Consider the following 15476-nt stretch of genomic DNA (forward strand, 5'->3'; position numbering starts at 1 on the left):
CATCAATTGTGGCATAAATCCTATTTCAAGAAAGCAGTTAAGCATATATTTAAGTCTATCTATATTGACACAAGACATTTAAACATACACTTCAATTGAAATGTGGACTTAAAGTCAAATTAAATATAATATTGAAGTATATATGCAAACTTGAAGTATTTTTTTAAGAAGGTTTTCCCAAGCAAGGATAACTTTAAAAGCTTATTATGTTGTGTTGAGTTACCACTGAATTCCTGCACAAGAATCAACACAGGCAGTTATCGAAGGTATTTCATTTCCATCTTTCTGAAAAAGTATTTGGCTGGACCGGGTTTTTTTTAACCTTTGCTTTCAGTGTTACATCATTTTATAGTCCCTTCTTTTAAAATAAAGAAGGGCTTCTTTGCTCCTTGCTGATGTAGATCCACAAGAGCCATAAATGAGTAAGTTGACAGTAAGAGGAAATAAACTTTTCAGAAGATTCATATTAGTGTATTTCAGAACAAGTTATTCACACCTTTGTGCAAATTGGTAAATGCCTTTATTTCCTGCTGTTCCTACAGCATCTTTGATTTCTACATGTCTTCAGTGTAATTGGACATGAGTTTTGGCGATATGTGTTCCTGCAAATTTATGATTCTGGACAGGTGCTTTGAGATGTCAGGTTAGGGGACAAAAGGTTTTGCTATTGTTTGTCAAAAGTCTTCCTCTGAAAGAACCGAAGGAAGCCTAAGACATGTATGGTATTTAGAAGTCAGTGTCAAAGACTCTGACAAAGGTTAGTTTGTGGACATATCCATGGAGGAAATATCCAGTTTCTAGTTTCAGAGCACTGTATAAAATAAGCATTTGCAGGGCACGTTGCCAGTAGCAATTTGTGCTCACAAGCCCATAGCAAATAGCTCCAAATGCAGGCTCTGTCCATGGGTCCTTGTTCCCACGAACAAGGGATATTGCAACGCTCTCCTTACATCTCCTTCTGTCAGACCTTTCTTCTGTAACTCCAGTTCCTCAAGTTTTCCTTCCTGTAAAAACGTTTCAGAAGACAATTGCTTAAATGGATAAGGCACCTAGTAATCAAAAACATGCCCCCAATCAGAATTGTTTTTCTTTCAAGAGACTGACAATTTATTTTCTTTTCAAATCACATCGCACCACAAATCACATCAGAGGAAAACTCATGAAGTATATTTTCTCAGGCCACTATAACTTAGAATAATTTGTATATCATTCCCTGGAAGATGTGATATTTTATAAATCTCTGTCCTGACAAATTATTCTGTCTAATTTACTCATCCGTCACATAGATTCTCATTGAGTCATCCACTCTGATTCTGTTTCTCCAATCCTCCGAGTAAAAATGAGAGAAAAAAAATCTGTGATAAGAAAAAGAAAAATAAACTGAAATTAATAATCAAGCTAGCATAAAATAAATTTAATATTATAAATATCAAATATTTCAATTTGCAGTAAGTACTCTACTTGTAAAGAAAGGCACTACTTACTGATTAGAAATGTGTGGAAATATTGCTTTTATGTGGAAGAGCTAAACAAAGCCACCAATTTTGTAATTATAAAGGTGGTTTTGATTTTATTTTCTTTCTTTATCATCTACACCTACAAGTGTAGAAATTTTTTTGCAGGTCTGTTACTAGCATCTATCTTTTTTTTTTTTTTTAACTTTTTCTTCCTTTTTATATTATTTTCCACTTGAAGTTTTAGGAAAACTAACTAAAAAAGATAAGAAACTAAACCACTACTGAAAATGATTCCTTTCAAAACAGCTATAGATGGGCATGAGTTAAGCATTCAAAATGTTCCTTTGAAGCAGTTTTGGGGTTTTTTCAGCAATGTAGTATCCAGTGGGTTTGACAGGAAAAGAATGAAAAGCTTGCATTGTCATTTCAGCATTTCCCCACTTATTTTAATTGAACTTTTCTATGACTTTTGTGCTACTAGAACTTGGGAGAAAACCTTTTTCTGACCAAAAGCAGGGCTGTTGTTGTAGGTGTATAAGCCCTGTGTGTGTGTACATATATCATATAAAAGATTATATACAATTAATGCCTCTCTCTGCATTGGAGGATTTCTCGTGTAGGAATGAAGCAGCAGTTTGAGAGCTGTTCTGACTGATCCCAGCTGAGATCCCAGCAGTGTGGCCATGACAGGGCTCACAGGAGGGCCAGCAGGAGCGTGAAGGCCATGAAAAGCTGCTCTCAGAACATCTGCAACAAACCTCAAAAATACCAAAGCACGTGCAAAAATGCCACCCCTGTGAGGGTCTCCGGGTTACACTCCCTGTCACCAGTAGCCTGGCTGAGTCACACGTTGCTGGCTCCCTGCAGCCCATTTCTGAGGGATGCACAATGTGGTGAGTCTTGTGGACCAACCAGTCCTACCTGAGCTGGCAGAAGAGCATCCTGGTTTCTGCTGTTATACTGTTACCTAGTTCTGGTTGTTGTACTTGAGCTGAAGTTTTTTTGAAGAGAGGCAATTAATCAAAAGCTACTAGTAAAGTCTTATTTTTACTCATAAATATATGCTTTTTGCTCTCTAAGAGCAAGCAGCATGAAGGACACATTCAGAGAACACACGATTTCTGTTAGGTACTGGTCTAAAAGACCTAACAGAACTTGGCTGGGGGTTTTTTTTAATGTTATAAATAATTTAACTTGTTTTAATTATTCTCAGGAAATAATTTGAGAGTCTCTACTATGAAGATAACACATACAGGATTTTTTTTTAAAATATCAAACAGATTTGAAGTGATACTTCAAAAGTCCTCTATTCATCAGCAATCAATGTAGTGAGAACTAAATAGTTCAACTGTGCTTCTGTGAACATAAAAGCATGATGTTTGTAAGCCTGTCTCACAGCAGCAGCTAAACATCAAAACAATACAGAAATTTAAAAATAAAAATAGTTATGGAAAGTGACCTGTTCCTTCTCAGGTACCAAAAATATTTCAAAGTTTTGTTTAAATATATTTGCTTCCTTACAAACATATAAGATAAGGACCAAGAACACTTCAAATGCAACAAATATATGTTTTATGGCTCTTAGAATTTAGCCTTGCTAAATTAGAGTGAATTCCACCATTGATTTCAATAGTACCTGGCTTAGGTACTATTGAATTTAAGATTTAAGTCCTTCATAAAATGCAGACTTTAATAACTTTAATTCCCAGATGGTTCCAGAGTTGCTAAGGAAGCAGCATTTGACTTTATGTTATGAACTGCCTCAGGATGAGCCACATAACCTGAAGGATTCTGTGCCAAGAGCACAGGGGCTGCCTTACTGTGTACATTCACCTTGCCTTGTGTCACATCAGCTGACCTCATCAACAGTGAGTCCCAAATTCCAGGAGTAAATGTTTTCTTGCCAGCTTACCAACAAAGAAGAACTTTGTGATAAAATGGTAATTTTAATAATGAATGCCTTTAGCCACTGTTGAAATTTTAATTTCTGCTTGGGAGAAAGAGGTGTACAAGCCAAACAGTTTGTGTATTACTTGGTATATATGTATAGAAAAACTCTACTGTCTAGAGGCTGAAGAGTTCATCTTGTCCTTGCACTTCTGGTGGAGCTGTGTAAGTGTCTATAAAAAATACATTCTGAACAAAAGAGAAAGAATTTGGGGGCCCCGTGGTTAGGAAACCTACCTGACTTGTAGGTGGCAGATGGACATTCACATCATCGCTCTAATGGGAATGAAATTGCTTACAGAGCCTGGAATAACTCCAAGATAAATGAGGTGGTCTGTGATTAGAGCAGTTATCTGGAACGTGGAAGGCACAGCTTAAACTGTCGGTGTGAGGGGCTCGTGTCTTCCTCTCAGCCACAGTGAGCCACAGCCACTGGATCTCTGATGTTCTGGGATGGGCATCAATCTCTTGCTCTCATAGTTTCAAAATTGCAGTAGTATCTTCATTTCAAAATGGAAAACAGAGAGGTTTTTTGCTATAATATTTTTTGCTAGTATTTCCCTCCCATCCCTCACAATGATCCCACTGAGAACCTTTTAGCTCTGTGCCTTTGTAATCCTTGGCCTGTTTGAAATACATGAGGCGAGACCTGTATTGGGGTCAGATCGGCCGTCTCTCATCACACAACTCTAGGAAAAACTTATTGCCAGCTGAAGTGACATTATAACACTCGTGCTCTGCTTGAGATGCTGTGTGATTAGTTTTCTATCTGGGCTGTAATAATTTGGCAGACACCTCTAACACTGTAATCAGTTCAAAACGTCATGCTGTATTAGCTAAAGCTTACAGCAATCAACCCAAAGCAGAAAATGCTCAGAAATCAAGAAAAAGGAAATTAATGAGGTGGTTCTGTGTTTCAGAAAATAACGTTATTAGAAGTCAAACCAGCAGGGAAGATGCATTCTAGAGAGGCTGTTCACAGGGTCTATCCAGAACTGTTCCCATCCTGTTTTTATTGACTCTTATCATTCTGGTTTCACCACTTCTCAGGGTTCATGTTTGCAGTTTCACTTTCTCATACAATCAAAAATGGTCCCAAGAGCCCGAGGTAGACTTTGTTTAATATCCAAATGTGTCACTGGGCTATTGGGATTCAGAACAAAGCAGAACCTGCAGAGGTTTTTTTCTGTGATATTTTTCTGAAGTGGCTAAAAGCAGGGAACTGAAACACTTCCAAATCCATAGCTAAAGTAAAAAACGCACACACACACACACACACTCACACACTTACTTTTAGCAAGTATGAAATTGTTATTTGCAACCAGAAGATGGCTCTGCAATCAAGCTGGGCAAGCTGAAACCATAGAGATGCAGTATTCAACATTTTTTTCCTGATAGTTTTCAGTTCCCTTCTTCCTCAGTGGAAACACTCCAGTTCCTGTAAGCAGTGATTTAACAATACCTCTTTTTTTTTTTTTTTTCCCTGGCAAAGATTAACTTCCCCCAAAGTCCTAATTTTTAGGATAGGACACAAAGACAGTAGAAAAATGTGATGTCTTTAACTGGCTATGTTGGTATCTCACTGCTGACTTCAGTGGGAACTGATTATATCTAAATATATATAAGATGGTTGGAAGATCCTTCCCTTAAATTCCTGTGGGTGGTGTGAATGGCAGGTTCCTACACACATCAGTCTGTTGTGAGCTGATTTTCTTTTTAATGTTTGGTAAAAAGCTCTCAATGGCTGGTCTTTGACATTACATGGTTATTGAGAAATGGTGCTGAAGATGACGTGGGATAATTTTCTTGTTTAGAATAGGCTGGTGGTGTTTTAATATTCCATAGCACTATGAGGAGTTTATATTACAGCGTGTGTCTTGTGTCTGTCTTGGCCCCTCTGTTCAGTCACCCACAGCTGTAGCACTATTTCAAAAGGATACATGGGGTAATTTCTCACAGTCTTGATATAAAACTGTGAATAAAGCCGACATTTAGAAAAGTTAATATTTTTTTCCTAAACACTGATGTTAATTAGCAAGAAATTCAGTGAAATCAATGAATTAACTCCATTGTGAGCCTCAGGTTAAATTAAAACAAAGTCTATCATATCTTTTCTTGGCATTTGCTTTAAATTACTACTGTAAGAAAAGAAGAGAATTATAAGTGCTGTCTGTTTTATAAGAATTTTAACATATGGAAAAAGATTTGTTATTGTGTGCTTATTGTTTTAAAATTTCAAAATAGAGTTTATGGGGAACTGCTGAGTGTTTTTCTTTCTGTAGGAGAAAGCCATACAGGCAGGAGCAAAAACCCTTAGCAATTTTTCGAGTTTACATTAATATAATAATCAACACTTAGATATTTTTGTCCATGTCCCTTGTTTTTAAATATTGAGATATGGGCCTAGTGAAACACTGTTGTTCTAGTTTTTTACTGGTTAGAATCCATTTCAGTGTCACTTCTGTGGGGTTATACTGCAATGTAATGCAACAGCAAATGAGGTCAATTCACTTTTCCACACGTGGAGCCTCAGACAAAGAGATAATGCTTGAATTTTGGTTTTTAACTTTTTTTTTTTTTTTTAACTTGTGCTCAGTGTAATTAAATGGAATTTATCATGACATGCTTGTCCTAAAGGACAGGTAGAACTTTCAGGATCTCCAACTGTTTCCTTGTAATTTATTCATTTCATTACAAACCTGCAACCCTCCACGGCGTGTGACATAATAGGATACATAGTGTTCCTGAGTACCAGATTTTTATTTGGCTCTTTGATTTATCTCACAGATTCAGGGGCAAAGAAACCCACATGCAGCTGGAAAAATCCCCATGGACTACACATAACATGCCTGCTAAAATGCACAGGTTATTTTGGGTAAAGCTGAGATGAACTTATGTTGTAAAAGTTCCCTTCCAATTTGACTTTCTTGGTGAAATAAGGTGTTTTAGTGTTTCATTTCTGATTTGCTTCCTGTAATTGTGTTCTCCCAAAACAAATGTATCTCAGATCTCAATAACAACTGCTTCTCCACAGACATGTGCAATAACTCTTTTATGAAGCTGTGGATTGCCTTTGCTCTCAGAGAAATTATAGAAACATAGATAGGCTCTAGAAAGGATATAATTTATTTTTAATTCTAGAATAGGTGCAGATTAATAGATGCTCTCACCCCCCAAATTGGCATTGAATTTAAACCTCTGGTACTCTTAGGCTAGTGCTTTTCAAAACCCCTTAAGGTTAAAACTCCTTTCAGTCAAAGTTACATAGAGACAATGAGGATTCTTAATTTTACACTTCCTCAGGTATCACTGAAATGATATTAACATAATATCAATTAAAATCATTAGTAATATTAATAATGATTAATGGAACTGGTTGTTTTATAAGTCTTTTACTAGAGGAAAGTAGGAACTGGTTAACCTGTTATACTTTTTTCACTAATATTTACATATAATAATAATAATGTAGTTATAAATAAAGAGTACTTGCTACAAGTCTTTGTCCATTAAAATGTGCATCACCATTCAGCCTTTTGGTTACTGCATATCTTGAATGGTGTGATAGTCTAAATTGTCCCCTATAAGAGTCTCTCTCATAAAGTCCTACTGAATATCACTGTATTTTTTGTAATACAAAACCAAATGTTGGGTACTAGATTGAGAGAATTTACTTTCTGTCCCTCCTTGTTCCCTTTGTAATTTATATTATACTCTTTTCCAATGACAGACAAGAAAATCACTTTTAGATGGGTATGGGGGGATCAGTTCCCCACTCATGTCAGAGTTCCTGTTGTACAGGTCTAGCAAATTCATTGGACTAAAGAGTAATTTGCATTCAAAGTTGCTCATATGTCACTTGGTTCACAAAGATACCGAATACGGATGAGTGGACACGAGACAAATTTCAGCCAGTGAGAGAACATAAAAATGCCTAGTTAGCTTCTCAAAAATTCACTCAAATTATCGCTGATTACAATCAACATTTTCATTTGATCCACGGAAGACAACAGCCTCACAGAACACAATAATTTCTTCCTCTAAAAGGACCAAATTAACTTTTGATCAAACCAGAACACAGCTTAGGTAGGATATCACGCCTGCTGCCAGGATCTAATGTGACATCTTCAGCCTCATGAGCTGCTGGGTTTTTTACTCAGACTGCAGGTAAGCAGTTTGTTGATGGCTCTTTTTTCATTCTTAATGCAGAAAAGTGCTTATGCAGAGAAGAGAAAATTGCAAAAAGCAGACATTATAGTTATTGAACACCTTAAATTCCACTGAAAGTAATACAGACTGTACTTATCACTGCAAAAGCTGAGGCCTCTGTAAACAAAATATACCATTGGTACTTGTACAGAAACTGCTAATACTTGTTTTCTTCTTGAAACACCTGCTCAGAATATCAGGCATCTAACTTGTATCAAGAATGGCAATTGCCATTTTTCTCCCTGTTTATTCAGCTTTATAGCCTATTTGGAAGCACTTAGGTTCTGAAGTTGTCATTACTATGAAATCATTCTGGAATCTTTGCCATATCCATGGCAACTGGCCTACATATATTACACATTTTGATACAACACCAATGTTCGATGGCATTCTTAATTTCAGATATTAATTTAATATATCAGTGCCTTACATTGGAGTTTACATGTTTTATCTTTTTGTTATAGTAGTGAAAAAACTTTGTTGCTGAATAATGACTTGCTAAAGCATAACTCACACAGTGAAGCACCTACCACAGGATGCATTAGCATGGACTATGGAACACCCAGTGTCGTGTTAACAAACAGGATATGAAAGCACTAAATTAGCTCGTGAAGTATAATGTTTTTTTGGGTCTAGGTAAGCTCTTCTAGGAGAAATCAGTATAATCTTTTCTATTTACATAAATATGCAAGGACAATTCACCCTGCTCAGGCAGCAGCTGGAATCACTTAAACCAGAATATTTTTCCTAGTAAAACATTCAGAGAAGGGTTTGAGGCAGGACCATACCCTGCTACCAACACCAAACACAGGGTGTCATCCTGTGGAGCGCGCTCTGGTGTGCACAGGAGGACCTTCTGTTAGGTCTGGTGAGATGTCCAGGCAGTGCCCTAACCCTCACAGTGGGACAGAGGTGAGCATTCCTCTTGTTCCATATGGATCTTTCTAACAATCCCCAGAGAAAAGTCAGACCCAACGGACTGGCACAAAGACAGCCACTGTTATTAAGAAAACTCATTTCAACTGTCCACACGTGTGGGAGAAGCAGGGCCTGTGTTACATGTGTGGACCTAAGCCAGGCAGATGAACTGCACTTGGCAACAGCCTAATAAAGATCAACTTTCCAAGAGCAGGGTGAGCCTGGAAGCTGCAGCCACCAGGATTTTCCTGGAGCAATTCCTCTTGTACAGGGCTACAAGAAAGCCTCATTGATTTCAAAATTCCAAATACTTCTTTTATCCATATCTTTCTGAATGAACTTGCAAATAATGTGCAGTGTAGTGGAAATGTGAAATATTATCCTACTTCAAAGTGTATTAATCTTTCCTGAACTTCTCAGTATATTTGTCATTAATGCTGGTGTAGAGCAAAGGCTTTGTGCTGGTATGGGGGTGGAGACAAGTAGAAAACAGAGCAGTATTTACAAATAGATTCTGTAGACTGTAGTTCAAAAGAGATGACATCTTCCGTAATTGCAGATGAGTATTTTCATATTTGTTTTCTGTCAGAAATATATTAAATTATACTCACTGCCCCTAGCTAGTCTGTAAACCTTTTTTCTTACTGGCCAGAGTCCCGTTCCTAGCAATCCTTTAAATTTCTCATTTTTCATACAACTACCTTGATTATCTATGCTGTTAGTGTGCTCAGTGGCTTTTTGTTGGTAGAAGGGATCCCAAGAGTATAATTCTTTTTATTACATTTCACCAACGTGTGGGTAGAATAGTCCTTCCTCTTTGGAGGTCAGAGAGAAATGATCTATTTACTTCCTTCTAAATGGAGGATAATTCTGTTTTTGCTTGGCACTGAAACTTTTCTATCAGACACCTTCCTGGAGACAATATTTTAAAAGCCAGATTTTTAGCAGATTTGAACACTTACTGCAGTTCCCCATTGAAATATAGAATTAGATCTGAAATTATTTTCTTCTGCACTAGTGTCATTTTAAGAGTGCTTTGTGCCAGGGCCTTTGATGCCAAATTTCATCCCAGGGTGAATTCTTACATGTAGACTCTCAAAAGCACATTTTACAATAGACTTACTTACTGGCCCTTGGTTCCAGTAGTGCTGCTCACAGGCTCAGTTAAAAAGCAGACTCGATGGGTATAAGACCATAAGCACATGCTCTTTATAAAATACAAACCTTAAAGCTCCTCTGTAATTTCTACTCCCCCAAAGCTGCATTCTGCTCTTGCCAAATGTATGTGTTAAAAGGATGAATACACCCCTTATTAGGAAGTGTGAATGAAATGAGGAGTGGATTGTGCTGATTAAAATGTAGGCATACATTTCTGTATTCTGGAGCTGATAAACTAAAATTACTTGGTGAGCTGGGGATTGGGAATGGATGAATACAACCATCTAATTGAGATTTCTTTTGAGTCACTTAGAAAATACTCCCGACTCCCTCCTTTTGCCTCCTCTGAGCTTTCATGCTTTTAGTGTTGACCAGTTTTAACTTGATACAATCTCACTGAAATCAGTGGAAAATTCTAATTAGAACAAGATCCAAACGCTTAGAATTGGGAAGAAAATTGGACAACTTGATGTAATTTTCAAATGAGTTTTCATTCCAGAAGCGCTCAAAAATTCAGAAACTTTGTGTTTTCTGCTGATAGATTGTTAAATGTTATCATATGACCTCAGTGACCAGCCTCAGGCAACGGGCAGCTCATTCTCAATAATGAGCAATGAAGGCAATAGCTGATCTAACTGATAGTTCCTGAGCTTCCTATGACATAAGCTAACCATTTGAGAAATTAATTTTCCTTTAAGAAATACAATAAAATTTCACAAAGATGTTTTAAATCCAGGTTTCTTTATTAAAAATTCATAGTTAATGAAAAAGTGTGACTTTACAAGCTGCGTTGTTTGCTTCAGTTCATTTTTTCAGGTATGAGAAAGCAAAAATCAAAAAGCTTTTACTTTTTCACCTAAGACAGACTGTTCAAGTTTTCTTTCTCCTCTCCTGCTAGGTCTGTGTATATAAAGTTTAAGATAAAACTTTAGAAATCCAATACCAACTTTTTTAGATCCAGCGAGTAGAAACATACCGAATAAATAATGTATAAAGAAATTGCAGCGTATTTATCATGGGATTGTAAGGCAGGTTAATCTATAATATGAAAGATGGGTCTCTTGTCCAGTTCCAGTAAGGCCAAACTAACTGCCCTTGCTTCCAGTAACCGGTAAAGAGTAGGATATGAATGGTTAGGATCCATCAGGGTGATGTACGGGATAGCTGTGCAGCAGCTTATGGAATTGCAGCCTTATCTCTGCTGCATACCTTCTGGGGCTTAAAAATTGTGCTTAATATTAATACGACTTCCGTGGGGAATAGAAATAGAATGCCATAACTAAGTAATGCAAAAATACTTATGAACTCATTTTCTTTCCTGCGTGTCGTATTAATAATGACAATTTTTCTTTCATTTAATATTTTAAAAACCGCAAAAAAGTATGGGTGGAAGTTATGCCTATTAAAAATGTCTTTTAGTTGTACCAAAAAATAGTCTGCAGTCTTACTACGCTAGTTTTTTCTATTGAAAAGCTATAAATCTGAAACATAGCAAGTTGATTTTGGAACTGTTTAACAGTGACTATAAAGTTCTAAAAGGAGACCTGGTCGTGGAAAAAGGGGACCATATTCACATTTCATATCAGTATCACAAAATCTCAGTGTTTGTGTGTGTCTGGTGATTATGATTTCCGTGTTATTCTCACAGGGATAAAGGTACAATATCAACATTACACCTTGTCTGTGCCACACTGGGACAGCACTGACAGATGTAATCCTGTCCTTCCTGCTTCTGCTCTTTCACTTTCTCAAGGATTCACAGAAGTGCAGCCACAAGAGGAGTTGGGTTCACCTTGCTGAACTGTTGGAAACACACTTCATTTTGAAAAAATGGTAGGATTTTGATACATGGGTAGGGCAGGGCACGAGGAGGGAGGGGCTGATTGTTTGGTGTTTGAGTGCAGTCACAACAAATTGGGTTAGTGTATAACCTAATCCTAAAATGAAAACAAAATTGACCAATGTTGTGAAAACTTTATGTTATAGAAAATACAAAAAGAGTGCTTCTACAGCTTTTTCCTACCAAAAAAAAAAAAAAAAAGGGACAAAGAAAAATCTTCCTCTTAAGTGAGTCACTGTTATCTAATCTTTCCACTATGGTTTTAATAGCTAGTACCTAGAGAAATAAAACAGGAAACTTCACTTTGCAAACATACTGATCTTTTAAACTGAGTATTTCTTCCCACATGTGAGAACTTTAAGATATTTAACAGTAAAAAGAAAGCAGCCAATAGCTCAGAGTTAGAGAGACCTAGGGAGAGCCAATGGACTCTGTTATGTTTGACTCTGCCATAATAATTCATTACCAAATTGCAAAACTTTCTTCAATGCAATTTTCAAATACAGGGGCTGAAATTCTCTGAAAAAAAAAAAGGATGAGGACATGACCAACAAGTCCTGATATGAAAAACGAAGGGGATTTTTATAGATATTTGACACTATAGCTGCTTACTGTTCGGCACAAAATACTGGTCTTCTAAAATCATTTGTGCCATAGACAGTCAAATTTAGAGATATCTTTTTTAGGAACATGCACAAAGTGCATATTGGCCAGCAGGATGCACCACACCTCAGGATCCACAAAACCAATGAAAAACCGTAAATGAAAAAAATTAAATCATCATAGAAAAATTTATAGGAATGTGTAATTTGGAACTGATCCTTGAAGGTGGATATATTAACAGCTGCTATTAAGTACAGCAATGCTCAGGGCTAATTTTTGCTGTTGTTGTTAGTGATGAATAATGATATTCAATGTGCATGTTTTTCTGAAGTGTTGAAGGGAATAACCCTGTTTTTCAAGGTACTGAACAAGCATGTGGAGCATTTTCAACCCTGAGCAGATGTCAGAAATTATGTATAGCTTAACAAAAAATCTAACCCCAAACTTGAGCTAATTCAGTATTTATAATTACTTGGAAGTGTTTAAGAGCTAGCTTTCACCTTTTGTAGTGCAGGGTTGCACCTCTGAGTGGAGAGTTTGTTCATTTACCACTATCTTCAGACCTGAGAGATGAAAAGGTCTTGTGGAAGCTGAAGAGCTCACAGCTCATTAAGAGACCTCCTCTTACCTGTTTGTTGGAGCACGAGACTGTGTTGGGAGAAGACCTAGATATGTCATTCAGTGGCATTGCTTGCAAACTTAACTGATAAATGGAGCAAAATCAGGAAAATTAAGATTTCAGTGGAGAAAATATCTAGGAATGTACAGTAAGAACACTAATTTACAAGAGTGTAACCCCCTGTAAAAAGGCAACAGCTCGGGAGGTTTCTCCACCCCACATTTGATGAGTCATTGCAAGAAGCAGTGTGATCGTGGTTCCTACCATGACACTTTACAGAATTTACCATCCCTGAAGTATTGGATAGCTTTCTTCTGCTGGTGGCTTAGGAAATCTTAGAAAATTTATTTGAGGTTGAAGCAAAAAGTAGTGATTACAAACCTAAGAGTAAATCATAGTTCAGAGAGTGAGCTTCCTTTGGAAACTAGCATATAATTCCATTTTATGACTTGTTCCATCAAATAGCATGGAAAACCTTAATACAAGGTGATATTTGTCACAGAACATCATCCTGGAGGTTGACAAGAGTCAGAAAGGAAAATAGTAAAGCAAACTAAGGCCCTGAATTTATGAGGGGATCTGCTTGGGCAGAGAGCACGATGTCAGAGTACAGACAAATATACAAATGACAGCATCAACCCTTTTGCAAGACTGGGCCAAAAGCATGTTGAAATGACAAGAATGTAAGGAACTAAATGCAAAAAGGAATGCTTACAGTAAAGTGTGAGCTGTTTATACTGCTCACCCTGAAAAAAATGAGTCCTTCATAACTTCTTTTCTATAAGTAGTTTCCCAAACATGTAATACTTTCTAGTGATATAGCTAATACTATAAATATTTGTATTCAGAATGAGTTTCACCAGAGAGGGAAATAATACATTATAAAATATGAATATCAGTTTCATTTTTTTCGTGGTAATAATAGATGAAAAATTCAATCATAGAAAAGAGAATTGATCAATGAAGCTCTGCATCTTCTTGAGGGGAATTCTTTGGAGATGCAAAGTCAATGAAGTTTCTCTTTCTTTCTTTGTCTTTTAACTCTGTAATTTTATCAATGGTCATAGAGACACACAGCTGTAGCAGATTTTTGGTATAAATAGCTGACTGTGAAGCTGAAACTTAGTGCATACCAGATCCACCGAGAGAGCTGGAGAGGCTGCAGATGAAACCCTACAGCAATATATTTATGGTGGTTGGTGGGGCAGATCCTCGTCTCATCTCTTTTTGAATACCTTTGTACTTTGCTCCCTCATAAGTATAGGATTCAAATATTTGTTAAAAGAAAACAAAATGTCTCTTGCTTTAAGCTGGCAGCTCAACCATTTTAAGTTAGATCTTTGATATGCTTATAGATCTTGTACTGTGAGATAACATCTGTGTTTTACTTTTTTGTACCATTCTGGCATCCCTTCTTCATTGTGAACATTGATGGCCTTTTACTCTTGTTTTCTGTTTTGTTTTTTTTTATAACCACTTATTTTGCCAGAAGATCCTCTTTTCTATAAGCAGGGCATTTGATATTCTGTTATCTGATAGTCTTAGATAAGACATATCAGTCTGTAGTAATGTGAATCCATGCTGAAATAATTTCACTTAGAGCAGTTTCACAAATGCTATTTTTTTTCATATAGAAGTGAATTTTAAGCAAGAGATGAAGAGATCCACAACAGAGCTTATGTGTGGATAGCACCTGATCCTGGCTATATTTTACTATTAAAATTATTGATTTGCTTTGGAGTATCTTCTACGGGCCTTTCAAGAGTTTCATCTTCTCTGAAGATTGTTTCTAGTGTGGTAATATTCCTAATTGCCTCTTTAGAGAAAACAATGCAAATAATTAATTTAACTTTCCTGCAATTGCCTCTGGTTTTTTTCCTTTTCTGGTTCTTTTACACTTCCAATCTCTCTGTCTCTCTCTGAGCATGTTTTGCCCCCCGTGAGGTTTAGCTGCCAGGGCTCAGGGCTGGCTCAGGTGGGATGCAGGTGTGTGGGTCCTGCCTGCTCCCATCCTGCAAGGCCACATTCCTGCTCGGGAGGGCCCTGTTCAGTCAGCGTGGCTGTGAAGCTTGGCTGTTGGCATGGTTTTTATGAGTTTAGCAGGCTGTTCCTTAAAGGGTTGGGTTTTGTGGATTTTTTTTTTTTTAGCTTTTTTCCCCCAGACTTTTTAAATTCTAAGAATTCCCCCAGCTCTGCTCTAGACACACACGGCATTTGAGGGGGGATATTTTATGAGCTCTGCTTTGGTTACTGCTCTCTGAGTACTTTCAACCAACTTTTCTACTGTAGGCCAACATGAAGACTTTAAAGTTAGGTTAAAACCTTGTAAGTGTGTGTGTATGTGTGTATACACACATATAAAAATATAACCAGTCCGTGGAAACATGATTGTTATTTTAGTATTTTAATACAGATTTTTTTCAATGTACTATGTACATTTTTCAGTGTACATTTTTTCTATGTAACATATTTTAAATATATTTGTAAATTAAAATAAACACTATAATTAATTACATTAAATATGTAGATTAATGAATTAATTACATAAAATATATAGATTAATGTGATAAAATGGGTTATTTTGGTTTGATGCCATGAATCATACCGTTTGTGGGACTTCAAAGCTGATTTTGAGGAATGTCTCATTGCTTACAGTTATTTGTCCAGTAATTATCTCTTTCTGCTAATTTTCAGATCTAAGGATAAATTCCAGCCTGTTTAATTTCCA

At 36.7% G+C, this 15476-nt stretch overlaps 1 long non-coding RNA gene across 1 annotated transcript; it reads right to left on the reverse strand.

Annotated features, from left to right (window-relative positions):
* Positions 1-1107: 1107 nt before the first annotated feature.
* LOC113992942 lies at positions 1108-4759 on the reverse strand. The gene is made up of 3 exons (XR_003542410.2): positions 4696-4759; positions 3642-3904; positions 1108-1355 (listed from the first exon to the last, which is right to left on the reverse strand). It is a non-coding gene; the product is annotated as an uncharacterized LOC113992942 (long non-coding RNA).
* Between the last annotated feature and the right edge of the window lie 10717 nt (positions 4760-15476).

Source organism: Pipra filicauda, unplaced genomic scaffold (genome assembly GCF_003945595.2).
Source record: "Pipra filicauda isolate LSUMZ 115617 unplaced genomic scaffold, ASM394559v2 scaffold149_size4050908_pilon, whole genome shotgun sequence".
Taxonomy (NCBI): domain Eukaryota; kingdom Metazoa; phylum Chordata; class Aves; order Passeriformes; family Pipridae; genus Pipra; species Pipra filicauda.